The sequence below is a fragment of the Gossypium hirsutum genome, chromosome D10 (assembly GCF_007990345.1).
Source record: "Gossypium hirsutum isolate 1008001.06 chromosome D10, Gossypium_hirsutum_v2.1, whole genome shotgun sequence".
Classification (NCBI taxonomy): domain Eukaryota; kingdom Viridiplantae; phylum Streptophyta; class Magnoliopsida; order Malvales; family Malvaceae; genus Gossypium; species Gossypium hirsutum.
Genome location: NC_053446.1, coordinates 35,377,767 through 35,390,177, shown reverse-complemented (window position 1 = coordinate 35,390,177; position 12,411 = coordinate 35,377,767). Strand labels below are relative to the sequence as shown.

At 37.8% G+C, this 12,411-nt stretch overlaps 1 non-coding gene across 1 annotated transcript; it reads right to left on the bottom strand.

Annotated features, from left to right (window-relative positions):
• Positions 1–8,103: 8,103 nt before the first annotated feature.
• On the bottom strand, positions 8,104–8,207 carry LOC121222900 (small nucleolar RNA R71). The gene has a single exon (XR_005920269.1). It is a non-coding gene; the product is annotated as a small nucleolar RNA R71 (small nucleolar RNA).
• Between the last annotated feature and the right edge of the window lie 4,204 nt (positions 8,208–12,411).

Genomic DNA, 12,411 nt, shown 5'->3' with positions numbered 1-12,411 from the left:
CTATACGTGCCCGCGAGGATGCTTCTTCGCCTGATGTTATTACCGGTACTTTTACTCTCTTTGATACTAATGTAATTGCTTTGATTGACCCCGGTTCTACTCATTCTTACATATGTGAAACCTTAGCATCCAGTAAGACTTTACCTATTGAGTCTACTGAGTTCGTAATTCGGGTGTCAAATCCCTTGGGTCGTTACGTGCTTGTCGACAAAGTGTGTAAGAAATGTCCCCTAGAAATTCAAGGTTCCTGTTTTCCGGCGGACTTGATGCTTTTGCCGTTTGATGAATCTGATGTTATTCTTGGTTTGGATTGGTTGACCGCGCATGATGCGGTTGTGAATTGCAAAAGCAAGACTATTGATTTGAGGTGCGCAAATAACGAAGTAATCCGAGTTGAGTCTACGGACTTGGAGGGGATGCCAGCTGTAATATCAGCAATGTTGGCCCAGAAATATGTAAGAAAAGGGTGAGAAGATACCTTGCGTATGTACTGGATGACAAAGAATTAGACAAGAAACCCGAATTTGTGCCGGTGGTTTGTGAATACCCGGATGTTTTTCCTGAAGGATTACCGGGTCTACCACCTGTTCGGGAGGTAGAGTTTGGTATTGAGCTTGTACCTGGGACTACGCCGATTTCGATAGCTCCGTATCGTATGGCACCAACCGAGTTAAAAGAGTTGAAAGCTCAGTTGCAAGAATTGAAGGATAGAGGTTTTGCTCGACCAAGTTTCTCACCTTGGGGTGCACCAGTATTGTTCGTGAAAAAGAAGGACGGAACCATGAGGTTGTGCATTGACTATCGTCAACTGAATAAAGTGACGATAAAGAACAAATATTCGTTACCGTGTATCGATGATTTGTTCGACCAACTGAAGGGAGCCTCAATTTTCTCAAAAATAGATTTGAGATCGGGCTATTATCAGTTGCGAATTCGAGATTCGGACATACCCAAAACTGCTTTCAGAACGGGATATGGTCACTACGAGTTCTTAGTGATGCCGTTTGGGCTCACAAATGCCCCTGCGGTATTTATGGATTTGATGAATCGGATCTTCAGACCATATTTGGATCGGTTCGTAGTTGTGTTCATTGATGACATCTTGGTCTATTCAAGAGATGAGACCGAACATGCTGAGCATCTGAGGCTAGTGTTGCAAATTTTGCGGGATAAGCAGTTATATGCTAAGTTCAGTAAGTGTGAGTTCTGGTTAAGAGAGGTTAGCTTCTTGGGTCATGTGGTATCCGCATCGGGTATTCGAGCTGACCCGAGCAAAATTTTAGCCATACTTAACTGGAAGCCTCCAAGAAATATTACCGAAGTTCGGAGCTTCCTGGGACTCGCCGATTATTACCGACGATTTGTCAAAGGTTTCTCGATGATAGCCACACCAATGACGAAGCTACTTCAAAAGGATGTTAAGTTCGAATGGACGGAGAAATGTCAGAAAAGTTTTGATCAACTAAAAACTTATTTGACTGAAGCTCCAATTTTAGTGCAACCCGAATCAGGCAAAGAGTTTGTCATTTATAGTGACGCATCCCTACTTGGGTTGGGTTGCGTATTGATGCAAGAAGTTCGAGTGGTGGCCTATGCGTCGAGACAATTAAAGCCACATGAGAAAAATTATCCGACCCATGATCTTGAACTAGCTGCCATCGTATTTGCTTTAAAAATATGGCGACATTACTTATTTGGTGAGAAGTGCCATGTATTTTCAGATCACAAAAGTCTCAAAAATTTGATGACTCAAAGAGACTTAAATCTGCGACAAAGACGTTGGCTTGAGTTGTTGAAAGATTACGAGCTTGTCATTGATTACCACCCGGGAAAGGCTAATATGGTTGCGGACGCCTTAAGCCGGAAATCATTGTTTGCTTTACGAGCGATGAATGTGCACTTGTCTATTCTACCCGACAATGTGTTAATAGCTGAATTAAAAGCCAAACCATTATTGATTCATCAAATTCGTGAAGCCTAGAAAGTTGATGATGAATTGGTTGCAAAATGGGCTGAGTGTGCTCCGAACAAGGAATCGGAGTTTCAAATTGATGATGATGATTGTTTGAGGTTCAGAAGTCGTCTGTGTATTCCAAGGAGTTCGGAACTCATTTCGATGATTCTGAACGAAGCCCATTGTAGCCGAATGTCAAGTCACCCGGGGAGTACGAAAATGTACAACGATTTGAAACGTTGGTTTTGGTGGCATGGTATGAAACGAGACATCTCCAACTTTGTTTCGAGATGTTTAATATGTCAACAAGTGAAAGCGGAACATCAAGTGCCTTCAGGATTACTTCAGCCGATCATGATACCCGAGTGGAAATGGGATCGAGTCACAATGGACTTTGTGTCCGGACTGCCATTGTCAACAAGTAAGAAGGATGCGATTTGGGTTGTTGTTGATAGACTGACTAAGTCGGCTCACTTTATCCCCGTGTGTATGGATTTTTCATTGGATAGACTAGTTGAATTGTACGTTTCTCAGATTGTGAGATTACACGGGGTATCTATTTCTATCGTGTCGGATAGAGATTCGAGATTCACCTCACGATTTTGGAGGAAATTGCAAGAAGCTTTGGGTACCAAGCTGCATTTTAGCACTGCTTTTCATCCCCAAACCGATGGTCAATCTGAGCGGATAATTCAGATACTTGAGGATATGTTGAGATGTTGCATCCTCGAGTTCAGTGGTTCATGGGAACGGTATTTACCTTTGATTGAATTCGCTTACAATAATAGTTTTCAATCAAGTATTAAGATGGCACCTTACGAGGCTTTGTACGGTCGTAAATGCCGTACACCGTTGTTTTGGACCGAGCTCGGTGAAAGTAAAATTTTCGGAGTTGATTTGATTAAGGATGCTGAACAGAAAGTAAAGGTAATCCGTGAAAGTCTGAAAGCAGCCACAGATCGTCAAAAATCGTATGCGGATTTGAAACGAAAGGACATTGAATATCAGGTGGGAGATAACGTGTTCCTTAAAGTTTCGCCTTGGAAAAAGGTACTCAGGTTTGGTCGTAAGGACAAGTTGAGCCCGAGATTTATTAGGCCGTACGAAATCTCCGAACGAGTTGGTCCGGTTGCTTATAGATTGATTTTGCCCCCTGAGCTTGAAAAGATTCACGACGTCTTTCATGTTTCGATGCTTCGACGCTATCGATCTGATCCATCGCACATAATTAGCCCATCAGAGGTTGAAATTCAAGCCGATATGAGTTATGAAGAAGAGCCGATGCATATCCTAGCTCGTGAAGTGAAGGAGTTGCGAAACAAAAGGGTTCCGTTAGTGAAGGTGTTATGGCTCAAAAACGGGATCGAGGAAGCTACTTGGGAAACCGAGAGCTCGATGAAAGAACGATACCCAAACCTATTTACCGGTAAGATTTTCGGGGACGAAAATTTCTTAAGTGGGGGAGAGTTGTGACAGCCCAAAATTGACCCTAGTCAGGAAGTGGTTTTGGGACCACAAAACCGAGTCATAAAAATAATTGATTTCCATATTCTATGCTTATTATGTGTGTACATGAGTATGTGGAAGTTTCATTCTCCAATTTTGCCAATTCCATGAGAAATTATTAAATAGGGATTGATATGAGACATGGTGAAAATATGATAGGCTAATTTAAAATGGTCTATTAATGCATGTTGTGAAAATGATGGGTTTGCATGTCAAATTATCCAAAATTTGAGCTAGTGGTTGGCCATGCTATGGGTGGAAACATGTTGGGAACATGTTGGCCTAGTGAGGTATGTAGGAAAAAAATAAAATAAGGGGCATGGGCATAAAATAATGAAAAGAGTATGATGAATACAAAAAAAAAATGTGTGTAGTTGTTTTCCCCCCCCCCATTGCCGTGAGCTAAAGAAAAGAAAGGAGAAAATTTTTGTTCATCCTTTCTCATCTTCATTTAGCCGAAACTAGAAAGAAAAAAAACAAAGAAAAAAAATGCTCATCCTTTGGTTCATCCTTGGCCAAAAATTTTAAGGAGGAAGGAAGAAGAAAGGTTGAAGAGGTTCGGCCATGCATGTAGCTAGGCTAAGGTATGTTTGATGATGTTCCATGAGATGCATGCATGTTTTAGTTGTTAGCTTGAGTTCTACCTAGCCCATGGTCTAAATCTTGCTATGTGATGGAAATGACACTCGGCCATGGATGCATCATTCTTGGTTGATGTTTGATGTTGTGATGATGAGGCATGAGGATGAGTTAAGATTCGGCCTAGGTGGAGTTTGTGTTAATGCCATTGCATGCTAAATATGAAGCTTGTTAATGATGCATGTGATGGTGGCTTGATGATTCTTGAACCTCCTTTTTAGCATTTTTGAGTGAGCACATATGTGCATTGGTTGCTAAATGGAGAAGAATCGGCTAGCAAGTTGTGTGCTAAGGCCGAATATAACTTTTGCATGTTAATGAGCAATGCATGTGTTAAATTGATGGAAAGGGAGAGGATGCTTTACTAGTGTGTATATGTGTGTATTAGCCAAGTTTTGAACTTGAAACAAAAGGGTGTTTAGTCAATACAAGTGACCATACTTGTAGAATGTATTAAGTGTTGAAATCGGCCCCAAAATAGACATGCATATTCGGCCAAGGGGAGAAAAATTAGCTAAAATGTTGAGTTTGATTCATGATTCCGTACATATGTGACTTTAATGTCTAATGTATAAATATGGGCTAAGTGCCTTGTGTTCCTCTTTCCGATGCTCAAATGATTAAATCAATTTATTTGTTTAATTAAGCTCAAGAGCAAAGGGGAACTAAATCCGATAAAGGGAAGGAAAAAGTGGTCGAATAGCTATCGGAATCGTTCGACAACACCCGAGGTAAGTTCTTGAGTAAGAGAGCTTAAATTAAGATTTGATTAGATCATGTTTTAAGCAAACAAAATCATGCTCTTTGTGTGTGGCTATTGAGCCGAAATCACAAGAATGATAAGTGTCTTGTGTTTGAGTTTTGCTAACGAAAATGAAATACGAATGTGTCATGATTTATTGTTAAATGTGCATGGTTATTTGAATGATGTCCGGGCTAAGTCCCGAAGGCTTTGTGCTAAGTGACCATATCCGGACTAAGATCCGAAGGCATTTGTGCGAGATACTAATTTCGGGCTAAGCCCGAAGGCATTTGTGCGAGTTACTAAATCCGGGTTAAGTCCCGAAGGCATTTGTGCGAGTTACTAAATCCGGGTTAAGTCCCGAAGGCATTTGTGCGAATTACTATAACCGGGCTATGTCCCGAAGGCATTTGAACGAGGAGCTATATCCGGTTAAATTCCGAAGGTACGTGATTTGGGAATGAATGAACTTGCTGTAAAATTCCAGTTAATACTCTCGAAACATCCCAACATTGAGGTATGTTTCGTATGTGCTTGAATTTAGTTGAGCCCTTACAAATAAGTATTCGCTCAGTTGATAAACGAGCTACCGGCCTTTAACTGAGTTGATCTTTTGTGTATGTACATAAGGGTTGATAATGTGAAGCAAGTACGATATCGTAAATTTGTGCATATGAAATTATCCGTTTAGCTATATGAATGCTATACTTTTGTTGTGCTGGAATTCCTTGCTCAAAACTTACTAAGCATAAATTGCTTACTCCGTTTCATTGCTCCTCTGTTTTATAGATTTGGTTCTCCAGCTATCGGACTCGGGATCTTGAAGTCAAAGTCGCCCACACTATCAAAGCCCCCCCTTTTGGTACAATTTTGGTTGAACTTCGAAATGGCATGTATAGGACTACCCGTTTGTTGTGGGTCGTGGACCCTTTGGACTTGTATAAATTTTGGATAGCCATGTGAAAATGGCTTATATGTGTTTGAGTATAATGTTATAATCATTTGGTGTGGATATGCTTGACAAGGATTGGCCACGGGGATGGTTAATCACTTTCATAAATTGTGCTATTTATGCAAAAAGGGCTAGTTGAATCATGGAAACCATGAAATAGGTAAAGTCTACCTTAAAGGCAGATGCTGACAGCAGCAGTGATGTAGATTTGGAAAATCACTAAAAATAGTAGGAATGGAATTAAATAGTTAATAAATTATGTAAACAAACCTTGATGAATCTACTTTCATAGAAAAGTAACGAAACAATCATACGGACAGTATGTTAAGAGATATTCAGGTTCTCGTGAGACAGGGCCAGAACGGTTTCTGGATTCCCTGTTCCGACTTTGGAAATTCATTATAAATTAACCAGAGATAATTAGGAGTCATACCATATATGTATAGATTCCTCTCTGAGTGTAGTTTCGATAGAAACAAACGGCATCAGTATTGGAGCCCTGTACAAGGAGATATCCAAGTTGTAATGCGCAAAGGTCAGGGTAGTCGATCCCTGTAACATGGGAGACTTTGACTAATAAACTGTACTAATTGGCCTGACCAAAAATTCTAGAAAAAAATATGTAGATGGGCATATGAGTCTAGTTTCAGGGAAAAATCACGAAACTGATTTTCGAGTTGTGAAACTCAAGATATGATTTTTAAAGCGACTAGTATGCAGATTGGTAGTGTCTGGGAAATATTTTTTATAAGGGGTTTAAAGTCTGTTAACACCTCGTGTTCGACTCCGGTGTCGGTCTCGGGTTCGGGGTGTTACAACCAGACTTGATTCTAGTTCCCTATCCTTTAATTTTCATTGTTGTTATGAATATGTCTATGAATACTTGTGATGCTGATATGTTTAATTTAATTAATATGGCTTAAATTTAATTCGTGTTAGGTTGATTGCATTTTGTCCACTTAAGTTATTAAAATTGTGTTTGTGTTGTTATAGGCCTTGGTAAGTTGTTTGATTAAGTTAAATCATTAGTAAGTTATTCCTGCATTATAATTGTAAGGTAACTAATGAATTAATTATTTAATCATGTTGAAATTGTAATTAATTGACACAATACTTATGTTTAATCTTCGAAGGTAGCAGAGGGTTAAATTAGAGACGGTATTAGACGATACATTAGCCTTGCATAACTTGCAGGATTTTTGTGATTGAGCTATTTTAAGGTAGGAATACATTCTTACCTCACATAATCTTTTATGTGCTTATGAAGATTGATTAAATGTTTGAATTGGCATTGGGAAATGTTCAAGAGATTAGTTAATTTAATAAGTATGTATGACAGTAGTTAGCAAATTACCGAGTTGCCGTAAATTTATTCGTAACAACATGAACATGAGTTTAGTAATTCTAAGTTAAGAAGTGTAATTAATCTAACACAAATATGTCATCTTTATTAAAATCATCTTTTGAAATCCTGCATTGGAGCTTTTATTTTTATTTTATTTATTTTACTTAGTTGAATTTAGTTTTTAATCACTTCCTCAAAATCAGAATATTTTTCTTCACCAAAGTGTTTTTATTTGCATTCATAAATAACTCTTTTCACAGTTCCTGTGGGTACGATAACTCGACATTTACTTGTCACTTTATTACTTGTTACGATTGTGTACACTTGCACATTTCCATCGTTCCAAGTTTTTGGCGCCGTTGCCGGCGGTTGTGTACACTTTCACATTTCCATCGTTCCTGTGTTTGTTTCTGGTGTTTTTGAGTATTGTTCGAATTATCAATTTACTACCCATAGACCCTAATATTGAAAGAACTTTTCGACAACGAAGGAGACAAGCAAGTCAGAGAAGGAGGGAAGAGATGAACTACAAAAATCCAAATCAAGGAAACGGAGCATACCTTGCCCAAAATCCTATCCTTATTGCTACTGATAGGGATAGATATCTAAGACAATATGCCATGCCAGTGTATCATTATCTTAATCCGAGTATTAGGAAACTCAAAATTGAGACACAATAGTTCGAGCGGAAGCCAGTCATGTTCCAAATGCTTCAAATAGTGGGCCAATTTAGTGGAATGCCTACCAAAGATCCTCATCTTCACTTAAGACTGTTTATGGAGGTGAGCGATTCTTTCAAGTTAGCCGAAGTACCTGAAGATGCACTACGATTAAAGTTGTTCCCATATTCACTAAGTGATAGAGCTTGAGCCTAGTTGACCTCATTGCCACCAAATTCCATTTCCACATGGCAAGAGATAGCAGAAAGATTCCTCATGAAGTATTTCCCGCCTAGCAAGAATGTTAAGTTTAGGAATGAGATTATTACTTTCTAGCAAATGGATGATGAGTCCTTGTATGAGGCATGGGAAAGGTATAAAGAATTATTATGGAAGTACTCTCATTGCATCCAAATTGAGATGTTCTATAATGGTCTTAATGCTCGCACGAGGATGGTAGTGGACATTTCAGCTAATGGTGCTCTCCTTTCAAAGTCTTATAACGAGGCTTATGAAATAATTGAGAGGATTGCCAGCAACAATTATCAATGGCCAACCAATCAAGTAGCATCAGGAAGACGAGTCACTGGATTACATGAAGTGGATGCTCTCACTTCACTTGTATCTCAGGTATCTTCAATCTTCTTAAATGCTTAAATATTTTACCAGTAATGAGTGTAATAGTTTTGCAGCTCAGCCACCCAATCAATTTGAAAATATAGCCTGTGTCTGTTGTGGGAAGGACATTTGTTTGAAGAATGTCCATCAAACCTAGGATCCTTGTATTACATGGGAAATTAGAACCATAATCAAGGATGGAAAGGATTGCAATCCAATTTCTATAACCCATCTTGGCGAAACAACCCTGACCTTTATTGGAGTAACCAAGGGGTTGGAACCAGTAGCATTTACGCCCAACCTAGACCGACCCAGCCATCTGTTTTTATCCAACAAGTTCAGAAGAAACCTCTAACTGAAACTTCCAATGTCTTAGAAAACTTATTGAAGGCATACACAGCCAAAAATGATGCCTTAATCCAAAGCCAAGCAGCCACATTGAAAAACCTAGAAATCCAAAATAGGCTAACTTGCTATTGAACTCAGAAACCGTCCACAAGGTGCTTTGCCTAGTGATACGAAAAATCCAAGAAATCTGGGAAAGGAGCATTATAAAGTATTGACATTGAGGAGTGGAAAGACATTAGAGCCCAACACTGTCAAAGTTGAGGAAGAGTTAGCTGATGCTCAAGACTCAGTGGAAGTTCAACCGAGTGTTGAGACAGTAACTGATAAGGTAACTTCTAAACCAGTTAATTATGATAAACTAACAACTTTGTTAGATGCAGAATTGCCACAAAATATGAATCAACCATTCCAATAAAGAATCCTCCACCACCCTACCCTCAAATACTTCAGAACTAGAAGTAGTAAGTCTAATTCAAGAAATTTCTAGACATACTAAAGCAACTTCATATCAACATTTCGTTGGTAGAAGCACTTGAAAAGATGCTGAACTACGTCAAATTCATGAAGGATATCTTGTCTAAAAAACGAAGACTTGGAGAATTCGAGACTGTAGCCTTGATGAAGGAATGCAGTGCATATCTTCAAGACAAACTACCCCCAAAGTTGAATGATATACTATGCGATTTGGGTGCGACCATCAACTTGATGCCCATATCCATATTCAGAACGTTGGGGATAGGTGAAGTTAGACCTGCTATGGTTACACTTCAATTAGCATATCGATCTTTACCACATCTAGAAGGAAAAATCAAATATGTATTAGTATGTGTAGATAAATTTATTTTCCCTGCTGACTTTGTTATCTAGAATTTGAAGCAGATAAAGAGGTGCCAATAATCCTAGGAAGACCTTTCATAGCAACTGGAAGGACCCTTATCGAGGTGTCAATTTTTGTTTGATTGATGCTTGGTTTTTGACTAAGGGAACGGAATTTAAAAATTCTGAATACAATATAAAATCGTTCCTTGATCATTTTATTTGGGGGTCCATAAATTTCTTGTGTCATCTCAAAAAGGTAAGGCCAACTCATACTTTTGATCCTAGCATCGATTCAGCATGTCCCTTAAAGCTCAACATCTATGGTGTCACTAAACCCTTTACTTTTCGTGAAGGTGACACTTTGAGAAGCGCGAGTTGTCCTTGTATTTCTCCTACATTTCAGGTTAGTTTGAGTAAAGAGCTACAACTTTACTATCTCTCCAAAGAGACGAGGTTTACGTTGATTGAAAAAGGTACTGTTCAAACCGATCCACATTCATCCATTCATGTGGGAAAACAAGGTGAGTTCTCTGAATCCTTTAAGACTCAACCAACCCCTTTAATCGTTGATGGAAACATTGTTGATGTTTTGGTTTCTAAAATGCATCCGTACGTTGATGAGGTTTATTGTTCTTTTTTGATTAGTAATGGATGGCTTGAAGATGATGAGAACATTACTAGCAAAGGTTGTGTTGTTGATGTGCATTCATTGATCTATGGAAAAACCACATGTTTAAACAAGGCTGTACACATAAAACTTGTGATGTATGAGTGTTTGATTTATATGCATGCCCTATTACCAAATTTGGATACTCAACTTGCAAAGGTAAAATTTGTCAATTATTTTGAATTCGGTAATTGATCAAGTGCTCGAGTATACACCAAGACTTCGAAAAGGAATTGTTCATTCTTGATTCATCATTTTATTACTCATTGTCTTTATGATGATGACAATATTTTCTTGTGTCAAGCTGTGAATAAAATTTCGGATAGTTCCTCCTAGTTTAACCTTCATTGTGTCACTAATTTGTTTTATTCTTTTGTAGGTGACAATGTAAGGTGGTACCCTTTTAAAGAGGGAGGGCTGATTTGTGATCTTGAGAAATTTTTTTCGAGCAAGTGGCCCGATTTGAGGACAAATCGTCTTCAAGTGAGAGGGTATGATGCGAACCCGGTCGCATCATGTTTTGACACAACTCGCCGACATCAGAATTGGCCTAAACTTGAAGGGCCCAAGTTCAAGATGAAACATCTCTTAGGCTTGATTGATTATTGGGCCAATGTTTTTAAGGACTTTTTAATTTAATATAGTTTTATTTAAATTAATAAGTTTGCATATTTTTAATTTTAGACTTGCACTTTGTGTGTTCTGGATTTAATAAAGTTATGCATTATGTAACTTCCATGATAGTTAAGTATGCATCATAAATAATGACATGCATTATGTAACTCCCATGTTAGTTTAAGCCTGCATCATTAAATTAAGTCTTGCGTTAAGTAACTCATTTGTTCATTTAGTTTACATTTCAAACCATGCATTTAAGAATCTTAGTTTAATAAATGAGTTGCTTTTGATTAATCTAGTTACTAGGATTATTTATTGATGCATGAGTTTATGTTTATTTATTTTTGCTTATTTAATTAACTAGTTGCTGGAATAATTGATGCGTATGTTTAGTTCATTTATTTAAGTTAAGTATTTATTTTTGATATGTTTAATTAGTGTTTAAATATATTTTAATGTGTTTATTGTAGCTATCTTTTCAGCTTACAACCGTTACATTTCAAAGCTGTTACAACTTAATTGAAGTGACTTTTCAAGTGTTTTTTGGATACAAAAGAAGGAGCTATTACAAAAGGGGTTTTATACATCATTTAAGGAGTTTTAAAGAGTGTTATAACACCTTTTAAAATTCGGCAGCAACCCTTTCATCTACCAGCTATTTTTGCTCTATCAAAAGATTAAATCAAGCATTAAAAACACCATTAAGGAGCTGGTGTCTATTTGGCTAGCCAAGGGACAATTCAAAAGTCATATTTCAAGCATTCAAGGACATTCATTTAGCTGAATTGAAGTGAATTCAATGATGGAGTTATTTGGTTCAAGAATGTTAAGAGACTTGAACTTTATTTCAGCTTTTAATTAGCACATTAAGATGAATACTTGTGACTATTCGGCTACTCTATTCTAGCACTATAAATAGGTGAAATCAGACTTTGTAAAATAAATTTTGACATTTGATTGCATATAATTATATCATTTTGAGAGATTTGCTTCTCTCAAATTTCGTTTGAAGACTTGTTGGCTTATCTACAAAGCTAGTGGCGTCAACTAGTTCTTTCTTTAAATCTGAACTTATCACTATCAATAGTGTGGCGTTCAAACCTTCATATCGAAGTTCCTATCTCCCTAGATAGTGGGTCGAGGTTTTATCTCATCTATCCAAAACCACTTAAGCCATCAAAGTCCTAGGTTACATTTCTTAATGTTGGTTCGTTCTTGCCGCTTGAGAACCATTTCTTTCCATTCCATCCAAAAACTATCAACTTTATTTTAATTCCTTTTAATTCCTTGTTAGTGGAACCTATTTTCAACACTTAGCCAATTTTAAACCTAACTTCCATTGATATTTCCTATACTTACCCAACTATAAACAACTTGCTATTTGGAACGATACTTTCTCGTCGACGATCGGGTAACAAAAATACGACTCGAAATCAAACACGAGGTCGGATTGTATCAAGAGTGTTAACGGATGATTTTTTAGTGTTTGGAGATACACACGTGATTGCTTAGACAATCTAGCCAAGGTACTAACGCGATGTGAA